The following is a 9,350-nucleotide window of genomic DNA, read 5'->3' on the forward strand; positions in this document are numbered from 1 at the left end:
GAACATAGCAGAAATTACACTGAGAGTACGTAACACACAACATCCTCCATTTTAAGGGTGGACTCGTTTTCCAACCCCTATTTTAAGACAATGAATACCTATGTAACATAGCGATTGGATACGCTCTTTGAACCGATTTGGATAAAACTAGGCATATGGGGGTTTTCGACCATGCTGAGTACGAATATCATACCATTTTAGGGGTGAATTCGTTTTCAACCACTATTTTAACATAACAGAAATGACATAAGAATACGTAACATAGCAGTGGGCCTATTTTTCCACCCTTATTTGAGCATAGTCCATTTTTAGGGTGAACTCGTTTCCAACCCCTATTTTAACATGACAGTGAATACGAAACATAGTGAAGATTAGATAACACATAAGAGTACATAACACAACAAGGGTGTATTCGTTCTCTTTTATGAGCATATTTTCTTTTACGGGGGTAGCAAGACCCCCAACCCTCCTCCTTTCTCATCCAGGGCTTGGGACCGGCAATGGCGGAGTTTAAAAAAATAACATCATCATACTCTCATAAATGAATGAAGCATAATATCATTAGCATCAATAGTAGTGAGTGAGAATTTGTTTAAAAAATCCTGCATCGAATAACCAGATGCACGACATGCTAAATATAGGAAACAGTAATGTCCACAAAATTGAGATAAATCACCTTGAATACGTCTATTATTCCATGTATAATACAGACAGTTTCGTTTTAAAAACCTTATATGATGTTGTATATAGGGAGGTATACCATAGCTATCGAAATACTCTCCCACACACATATTAGATATATAAACAGCAACCCAATGTTCACCAGGCTTATCACTAGAATCAGTGTTTATAATTATAGCGGCTGGAAATGTATGAATAAACAAAGGTAACTCATCAGCAGCATACACACCAATAAAATGATCTTTAGGCAAATTTTGTTGTAATGCTTCATAAAGCTCAATTGTATTTAACATTTTCTTTCTTTAATTAATATATATTTTTCTCTGAAAATCAATTTCTAATTCTGAAGAGAATTCACCATAAATAATTGTTGTTACAGGAGATGGTAGTGCTTCTTTAAAATGAACCTCTAAACGTACACTTCCTTGCCGTTGTGGACTAGTATGAAATGCAGCACTTGCGCTTGAATCAGGAGTTAAATCAAACACCAGTAGAGTATAACCATTAGGATATTCAGCACGTGAAATATCATTACCTTGATTAGAATAATAAATACCTGAACCTGTAAATAACGTAGAATATGATTGTACATATAGATTATTATCAAAATCCGTTTGTAATGGTTTGAAGGGGACTGGATTTCCATCAACATACAATGTAAAAAATGACATACTAAAATGTTGAAAATTGAATGGATTTGTTTGATAATTACCATTAAAAGCAGTATTAGTAACAAAACCAATAATAATACGTTTAGGCACTAGGCCTGAAAATAGATCTGGAAGTGTACTATCCATAATTCCTTGTGGCAGAGTTTCAGTCTTCACTTGCACTTTTGTTATAGGATATTTTACTCTAAATTTAGGATTTTGTAATACTTTATTTTGTGCTATTTTAACGGCCGGTGATACATCAACCTTTTTCACAAGCAATGTTGCATCTGTAATTACAACTTTTCCATCAGCATCTGCGTCGCCCATTAGACAAAATGTAGGTTTAGCTGGAATTAGTTTAATACGCAATTGTACACCATTCAGTAAAAATTTCTCCTGATTGAAAATATCAGCATGAATATAACCCAATAATTCAAATGACTGACTTAAAGCAGTGAGAAGAAAACGTTGTTTAAATCCTACATTAGCATCAGCCACACTGTCCATATGCCCTGCAGTATCTTTAAACCACATTGATGTTTGAAGATGCGTTGATTTAGCTTCAGCATTATAATTTAGTAGTTTTTCAATATACGATCGATATGGATATGTATGTGAAGAGTAGGAAATAAGTTGATTATTTAAATATACTTGCAATTCACTGAACATTGCATTGAGAAAATCATTTACAGGGCCGATTTTCTTATCGGCAGAAGTTAAATTAGAACCATCTGATTTAGTAATTTTACCTTTAACATATAACATTGTGTGCGGTAAGTCAATATAGTCATCCCCATGACCGGGGACTACAAATTCTATTGGTGCATTATCAGCTAATGAAGCCACAGGTTTATATGGAACTATTTTATTACCTATAATACTGGTTTGAGTGGGTAAACCAGCAAATAAATCTAATTCTGATTTCATACACTCACACTGCATTTTTGTCTTTTTTCTCTTTTCTTACTATTATATTCACACATGGTAAAATTTACAATACCGTATTACGTCTACGAAAATGTAATTTTACACATACACTGCCATATTGGAAAGGAAGTGGATTACCTGTACTATCTCTTAAATCAATAATAATTTGATCAAATTGTTTACGTTGCACAGTGACATAATGAGGATTATCAAAAATATGTACATTATTAACACCATGCTCTGTAATATTTGTATTTATAATACGTAACAATGGAGCTACGGTGTCACCCACCATTTGTGGTTCTACAATATCACTGTAAATATACATAAGTGTAGGTAGCGCTTTTTGTAAATCAGGTGGATAACGAGCATGATGAACAACTGCAATATCTTCTTGTTGAATATGATCAAAACCTAGTATTCGGGCTAGTTCAGGAGATAGGCGTACTTCTATATGCTTCTCTTGATCTTTTATTACTCTATTAACCTCAATTCGTTTCACTGATGCTTTGACTTTTAATTGTAAATTTAATATATCACTTTTATGATTAATTTGAGATAGAATATCATCAACATTATAATAGTGTCCTGGTAAGATTTTAGTTATGTTCCAGCTTTCTGTATTCATGAGACGATAATAAATATTATTTGTATATTTGGAAACATTCTGAAATGAACTTGTATAATGCACTTCAACAACAGCTGTTTCCCACACTCCTTTCTCCAGTACAATAGGTTGATATAATTTAGTAGTATAACAAGCAAGAGTATTTTGAGGAAAATATTTCATAGAACTATTGCTAGGAAGTGTGAGATAAAAACTATCACTTTGCTCCATAGTCAATCAATCAAAAATATCTTTGGATCTTTTTATCCGTTTCACACCAGCACCACTAAAATGAACTTTCTTTCTTTTTCTTCTTCCAGATCCTTCCAACACCTGATTTAATTTATTTTGAGCTTTGTTTTTTAAATTTGTTTTGGCTTCTTGCCATCGATCTTGTAAAGACTCTTCAATAGGTCTATTATTATCTAGTACATCTCCTGCTACATTAATTCCTGTACGTATCAATTCTTTACCAACAGTTTTTGCACCTTGTTTTAATAAAGGAAATACAGTACGAAATAAACCTCCTAGAAAACTACCAATGCCATAACCTTCTTGATATGGTGCACCTCTATACACGTTATAATCACTTCCTGCTTGGTGTATGTAGTAATTGAGATAGGGCTCATTCATCTTTCTTTCTTTCTTTCTATATACTTAAAAATATCAATAGATAACAATAGAATATTATTATTATTATTGCTTATAAGTACACCATTTGCGTTTACGGGGTGGAGGACCATCTTCTTCTTCGTCTTCTTCGTCTTCTTCTGTTAGTTTTCTAATATAATCTATTCGTTGAGGATTACCAATGTACTCTAAAGGTATATTGGCTTTTGCTAATAATGTAGCAAAAGGTTTCCAGCCAGCAACTGAAATATTTTTCTTACGACATCTAACAAAATCGGATATCAAATCCACTATATTTGCACCTGGAATTAATTTATTATTAATATTCACTTTTCCATTATCGTCCCATTGAATATTTGGATTTTGTTTCAATTTACGTAATAAAGGTCTCGCTTTACGTTTACAAATTTCAGGGAGAGTAGATATTATTTCATCATCATCCTCCTCATCCTCGTCCCCTTGTTCTTCCTCGGTAGTAGTAGTGGTAGTTGCTGTTGTTGTAACTGCTGCCGGTTTATGAATTATATTTAAATATTTTTGTAAGACTTCTCTATATTTTGTCCATTTATCTTCTACATTTAAACTTTTATTATTTAAAATTTCTTTCATTTCATCATCAAGATTAAATATCGTTTGATAATGATGTAATTTTTCTGGTGTGATTAAAATAAGTTTTTGTGCGTTTTGCATAATTATTTAATTAAACTAGATAGTATACCTCCAATAATAGGTGCAAGCAAAGCAGTAAGAAAACCACCTTTTTGTATAATTATTCGTTTTTTCTTTTGTTTTAATGACGGACCTTTTTTCACCAAATATCTCAGTTCCTTTTTATATTTTTTTAGCTTATTTATCTCTGTTTTATTTAATGGAACATTTCCCTGTAATACGTTATAGGAACATTCACAAATAGAGCGAATTAAATCAGGATCTGCATTTTGTAAAATTGCCTTACGTGCTTTCGGTTTTGACTTTGCTAAAAGTTTTAACATATGTGCATTTTCCTTACTAATCATTTTTTACGGCTATTAAAGCACAAATAGTTGTTAGAATATAAACCATATTACAATTATTATTTTTTACAGGTACATAAACATAATTAAAAGAATCTGTTGGAAAGATATTTGTTCGAACTCGCTGCTCATCAGAAGTATTTTGTTTTAAATCAAAGAGTAAATAACCATGAGCAATTCGAGTTGCATCTTGATATGCTTCTTGAATAAATTTTGTATTACCTGGATACAATTGTCGTGCGAGATAATTAATTTGAGCTTGGTCTCTAGGATTTTTAAAACAAACAATATAATGACAATTTAACGAAATATCCCGCATTCCTTTTTGTTGATGGAAAATATTCTGTGTGATAAATATTACACTTATATTTCTATGATGACTACCCTTAGTAAATATATCTACAATCCGATGGTCACACTCACGCATTAAATCATCTATAATGACAAGATGTGGACCCTCATGTGCTTGAAATTCATTATTTTGAGGTAAACCTTCTTTAAACGTACAGTTTGAAAGAGTATCATACAATGGTTGCCATTCACCATAACACCATAAAATATTTTTAAATAACTTGCTATAATGGTCAAGAAATGTTTTAACAAAATATGATTTTCCACAACCTGTGGGACCTGCTACCATACATGTAAAAGGAATTTTCCATTCCATCTCTATTACAGATATATTGAATTTATTTTAAATAGCGTTTTTAAATATTTTGCTTTCTTTTCTCCTTTACATAAAAAAACAGCGTTTGTGGAAGAACTTGTGATACTGATAGACCTCGTGATGATGATGATGATGATGACAATTTAACTAAGCAACGAAAATTTACAGTGTTGCTAGAATTTAAAATACTTGTGACGACATGCTTCACCTATAAATTCTTGACTTCTCTTTTTTTTACAATATAGTATGTTTTAAATCGATCCAAGAATTTTCACTTTTTGGCAGACCTAACCATTTCACATAGGCCTTATTATTTTTCTTTCGCAACACTTTTTCAATTAAATATGTGTTTGGAAATTTCGTTAATTGTAATTCGTGTCCGTAAAATCGTCCTTCAATAGGTTTATTATTTGAGTATACTAAGTGATATGTCGGAGGATTAGTGAAGAAAACTTTAGCAATTCGAAAAATTTCTGTACTCCAATTGCGTGTAAAACCTCTATCAAAACCAGGACGCTTAAGTTTACTAATTCTTACATATTCACCTATCTTAAATTTACTTTTTCTTTTTATCACAGAAAACTTTTTGCAATAGATGTTTGTCAATAGATGTTTTTCATTTTCTTTTTTAATAGCGTCGATAGGTTTCATTTTAATAGTGGAATGAATAGTATTATTATATTTATGTAGTAATTCCGGCAGAATGCCAATCCATTTATAATTTCCCTGCAGTGTAAATTGTCTCCACATTAAATTACGTAACGATCTATTAAATCTTTCAATAATACTTGCTTTCACATCACTGTACGTGGAATAATGTTTAATGTTATTTTGGTTCATCGCCTTCTGAAACTCTGAGTTATAAAATTCTCGACCCCTGTCAGTTTGTAAAAATTTAGGGCTTTTGTTTGCTTTTCTCATTACTGTTATAAATGCTTGTGTAATTTCTTTCCCAGTTTTATTTTTCACAGGAATAGCCCAAGCATATTTAGAGAATGTATCTATCACAGTTAATAAATATTTGAAATTTCGATTAATTTTTGCTAGACCTTTCAATTTTCCACTATTCATTTCAACTAAATCAGCTTGCCATAAATCATGAATCCCTTTCGTTATAACGGGTATTCGAGGATAGTTTCGTCTTGCACTTTTATGTAATTCTGCAACTATTTGTTCTCGAACTGATTGTGACATTTTTTTTTAATACTAATATATCCAAAAAAAATTTATATCGTATTTACAATATACAAATCGTACATTTTACATCTTTATTATTATAATACCCCCAAGGAACAGTGTGTATATTACAATTTAAAATTTTTCTTTTGTCATCATACGGATCTAATGCTAATTTTCTTACCTGATTTGTTGTTAAATTATGGTATTTACTTTTAATTTCAAATTGTGTTTTATAGATCGTTTCGTTTTTAAATATACATGATTTATAATCGTCAAACGTAATTTGTTCTTTAACTATATTTTTCTTGATCCCTTTACATTTTTTCAATTCTTTATTTTCACCAGTTTTTATAGCATAATTTTTTGCTCGTAACCCAACATATTCAATCATAGGAACTCCACCTAATTCGTCTTTCATTTTACCCAAAACGTGTTTATTTTTTGTGCTATATAAAGAATTATTTTCAGGATAATTTGAGGTGTCAAAATACTCATTCATATCTTTTATATCGTTATAAATATTGTTAGTTTTAATTTGGTAAATGAAAGAGTCAGTATCCATATATGCAATTCTAATTTTATCTCCATATCGCGGTTTCATTATATTATAATGGAATTCATACATTGCTAATTTTGATAATTCTAAAACTGTTGCTCCTACGTAAATTGGTTTATTAAGGGTTACCGATTTTTTTACCATATGAAACAATGCCAAATTATCAGCCAATTTTACCCAATTTTCAAACTGATTTTGCGCTACTAATTTTTTACACTTTTTTTCATTGTTAATTAATTTTATATCAATTCGTTTTCGTACATTCTCCATTGTCTTTCCGTATACAGAATTATTTAATAACTTATAGAAATCTTTTTCAAATTCAATTGTAGCATTTGCACGGCGTTGAGTATTTTCTTGAATATAAGATGCAAGCCATTTAGATTGACGAAACCATAATATTTTATGTACTTTTACCAATATTAAACCTTGTTTTAGATAAAATTGTAATACTCTATAATGCAAAATATAATTCGATTTCGGTTTAAGTGTCAATAGTAATTTTGAATATTTACCATTCGGTGGAACTTCATTAGTTGGAGCACACGGAAAATCAGAATGGTATTCGTGTAAATAATTTGGATACTCTAAATCCACTTCTAGAAAAAATCCCCATTCACTATCCGTGGGCCAATTGATAATTTTATGTTTGTCTTGCCAGTTGTCAATTTTATCCTCCCACCGAAAACCACCATATGGTAAATAGTCAATCATTGATAGTCCGTACAGATTGTTCATGTCAATATACAGTAAATAAGATTTTTCTTTTTCCGCATCAAAATCATGTACGTAAGGATTATTAGCTTTGGCATACCTTAACACAGCTTGAGTAATACCTCCGCGAATCGATTTTTCTACAAACATATACATATTGATATCTGATAAAAGTTCAAGTTCAATTTTTGTTCTATATAACATGGCTTGCCATGCCAACCCAGGTGCAGTAAAACAATTAATCGGATCAATACAAAAAGCATTTAAACATGTCTTTCTAAAATTCTCCAACACATCTGCTGTGAGAAGTACATCACATTTTAAATATAGATCGTGGTAGTCCCCTAAATTTTCACATTTAAACACACGCCAAATCAGTTTTGCATATTGATAATCAGTCTCGGAAATTTGTGTTCCATTCAATTTGCTACTAAACGCCTCTCTTCCAGGAAATTCAGTTTCTTTAAATGTATCTAAATTTGTTATGTATTCATAAAAATAAATTCCCTTACGGAGAATTAAAGGAAACTTTTCATCGGAAAAATATTGCTTTGTGTAGACAAATTGCTCAGGTTTTAATTTTGACACCAAATTTTCGAGACTATACGGTAGGAATTTAAATAAGTCTACAAAACGTAACTCGATAGGTCTACCATTAAAATTAAAGTGCTTAGAGAATGTTATGTATTTCTCAGTGCTTTCAGCAATTACAAAAATATTTCCCGGGGTGCAACCTAATTCTTTCACAAATAAATGTGCATCATACCCAGACAAATTATGGAAGAAGACAGGGATAAAATTACTTTGACGCTTAATTTGTAAATTACACTTGTTGCACACCGTGGCAATAAATTGACCAGTTAAATGGTTATGATGTTTAACTTTTCTATTGTCACTCGTATATTTACTATCACAAACTGAGCATTCAGTGGATAGGTTAAACTCCTGTAACTGAGAACTAGTTAATGGTATTAATGGTTTTTCTTGATCTAATATGTTTATGATTTTTCTTAATTCATTCTCCATAGCAGACATAAACTTCATCGATACATTTTCTCCCCGATAAATAACTAAATCTGATTTCATATAGTTGTTACTCCAACATACAATATAACCAAAACTGCATGGTATATGTTGGTGAATTTGTACTGTATGAGATCCACTTTGTTTATTTATAGGTTTTAATAAACTTTCCATATCTGCAATTATTATCACATCATTCTGTAATAACAATTTCAATTTTCGAAATTTTAAAACTTCTCCTTGTTTCGGCATGTTAATTTTGGTTGGAGTGTGTTCTTTACATAATTTGTCATGTTCATCTAATTTTGATTTGTTATAAAATGATATTAAACATCGTCTACAAATAAATGTTTGATGACTACCTAACTGATGTCTGACTAAACCATTTAAATTTGTAATTAAACAATAATGAGAGTTTAAATATAATAAATCAATATGTTTACCTACAGCTGTGTTTTCGCTTATATGTAATGGGAAAATAGTTTCATGATCATAATTAATGCCATATATATTAATGGAAATTTGTTCTTTAGGAAATACGGAATTATACATATGTTCAAATTTGCTTATGTGTGCTATTTCGACTGGAAATTTTTCAAATAACGGTAATAAAGTATTACTATATTGTATGTAATTATTCACACGATGTGGATTATCTTTTGTGGGATGCAATGCAGCTAGAATACTATACATAAAACTT

Source organism: Thermobia domestica, chromosome 7, assembly GCF_964235325.1.
Source record: "Thermobia domestica chromosome 7, izTheDome1.hap1.1, whole genome shotgun sequence".
NCBI lineage: Eukaryota > Metazoa > Arthropoda > Insecta > Zygentoma > Lepismatidae > Thermobia > Thermobia domestica.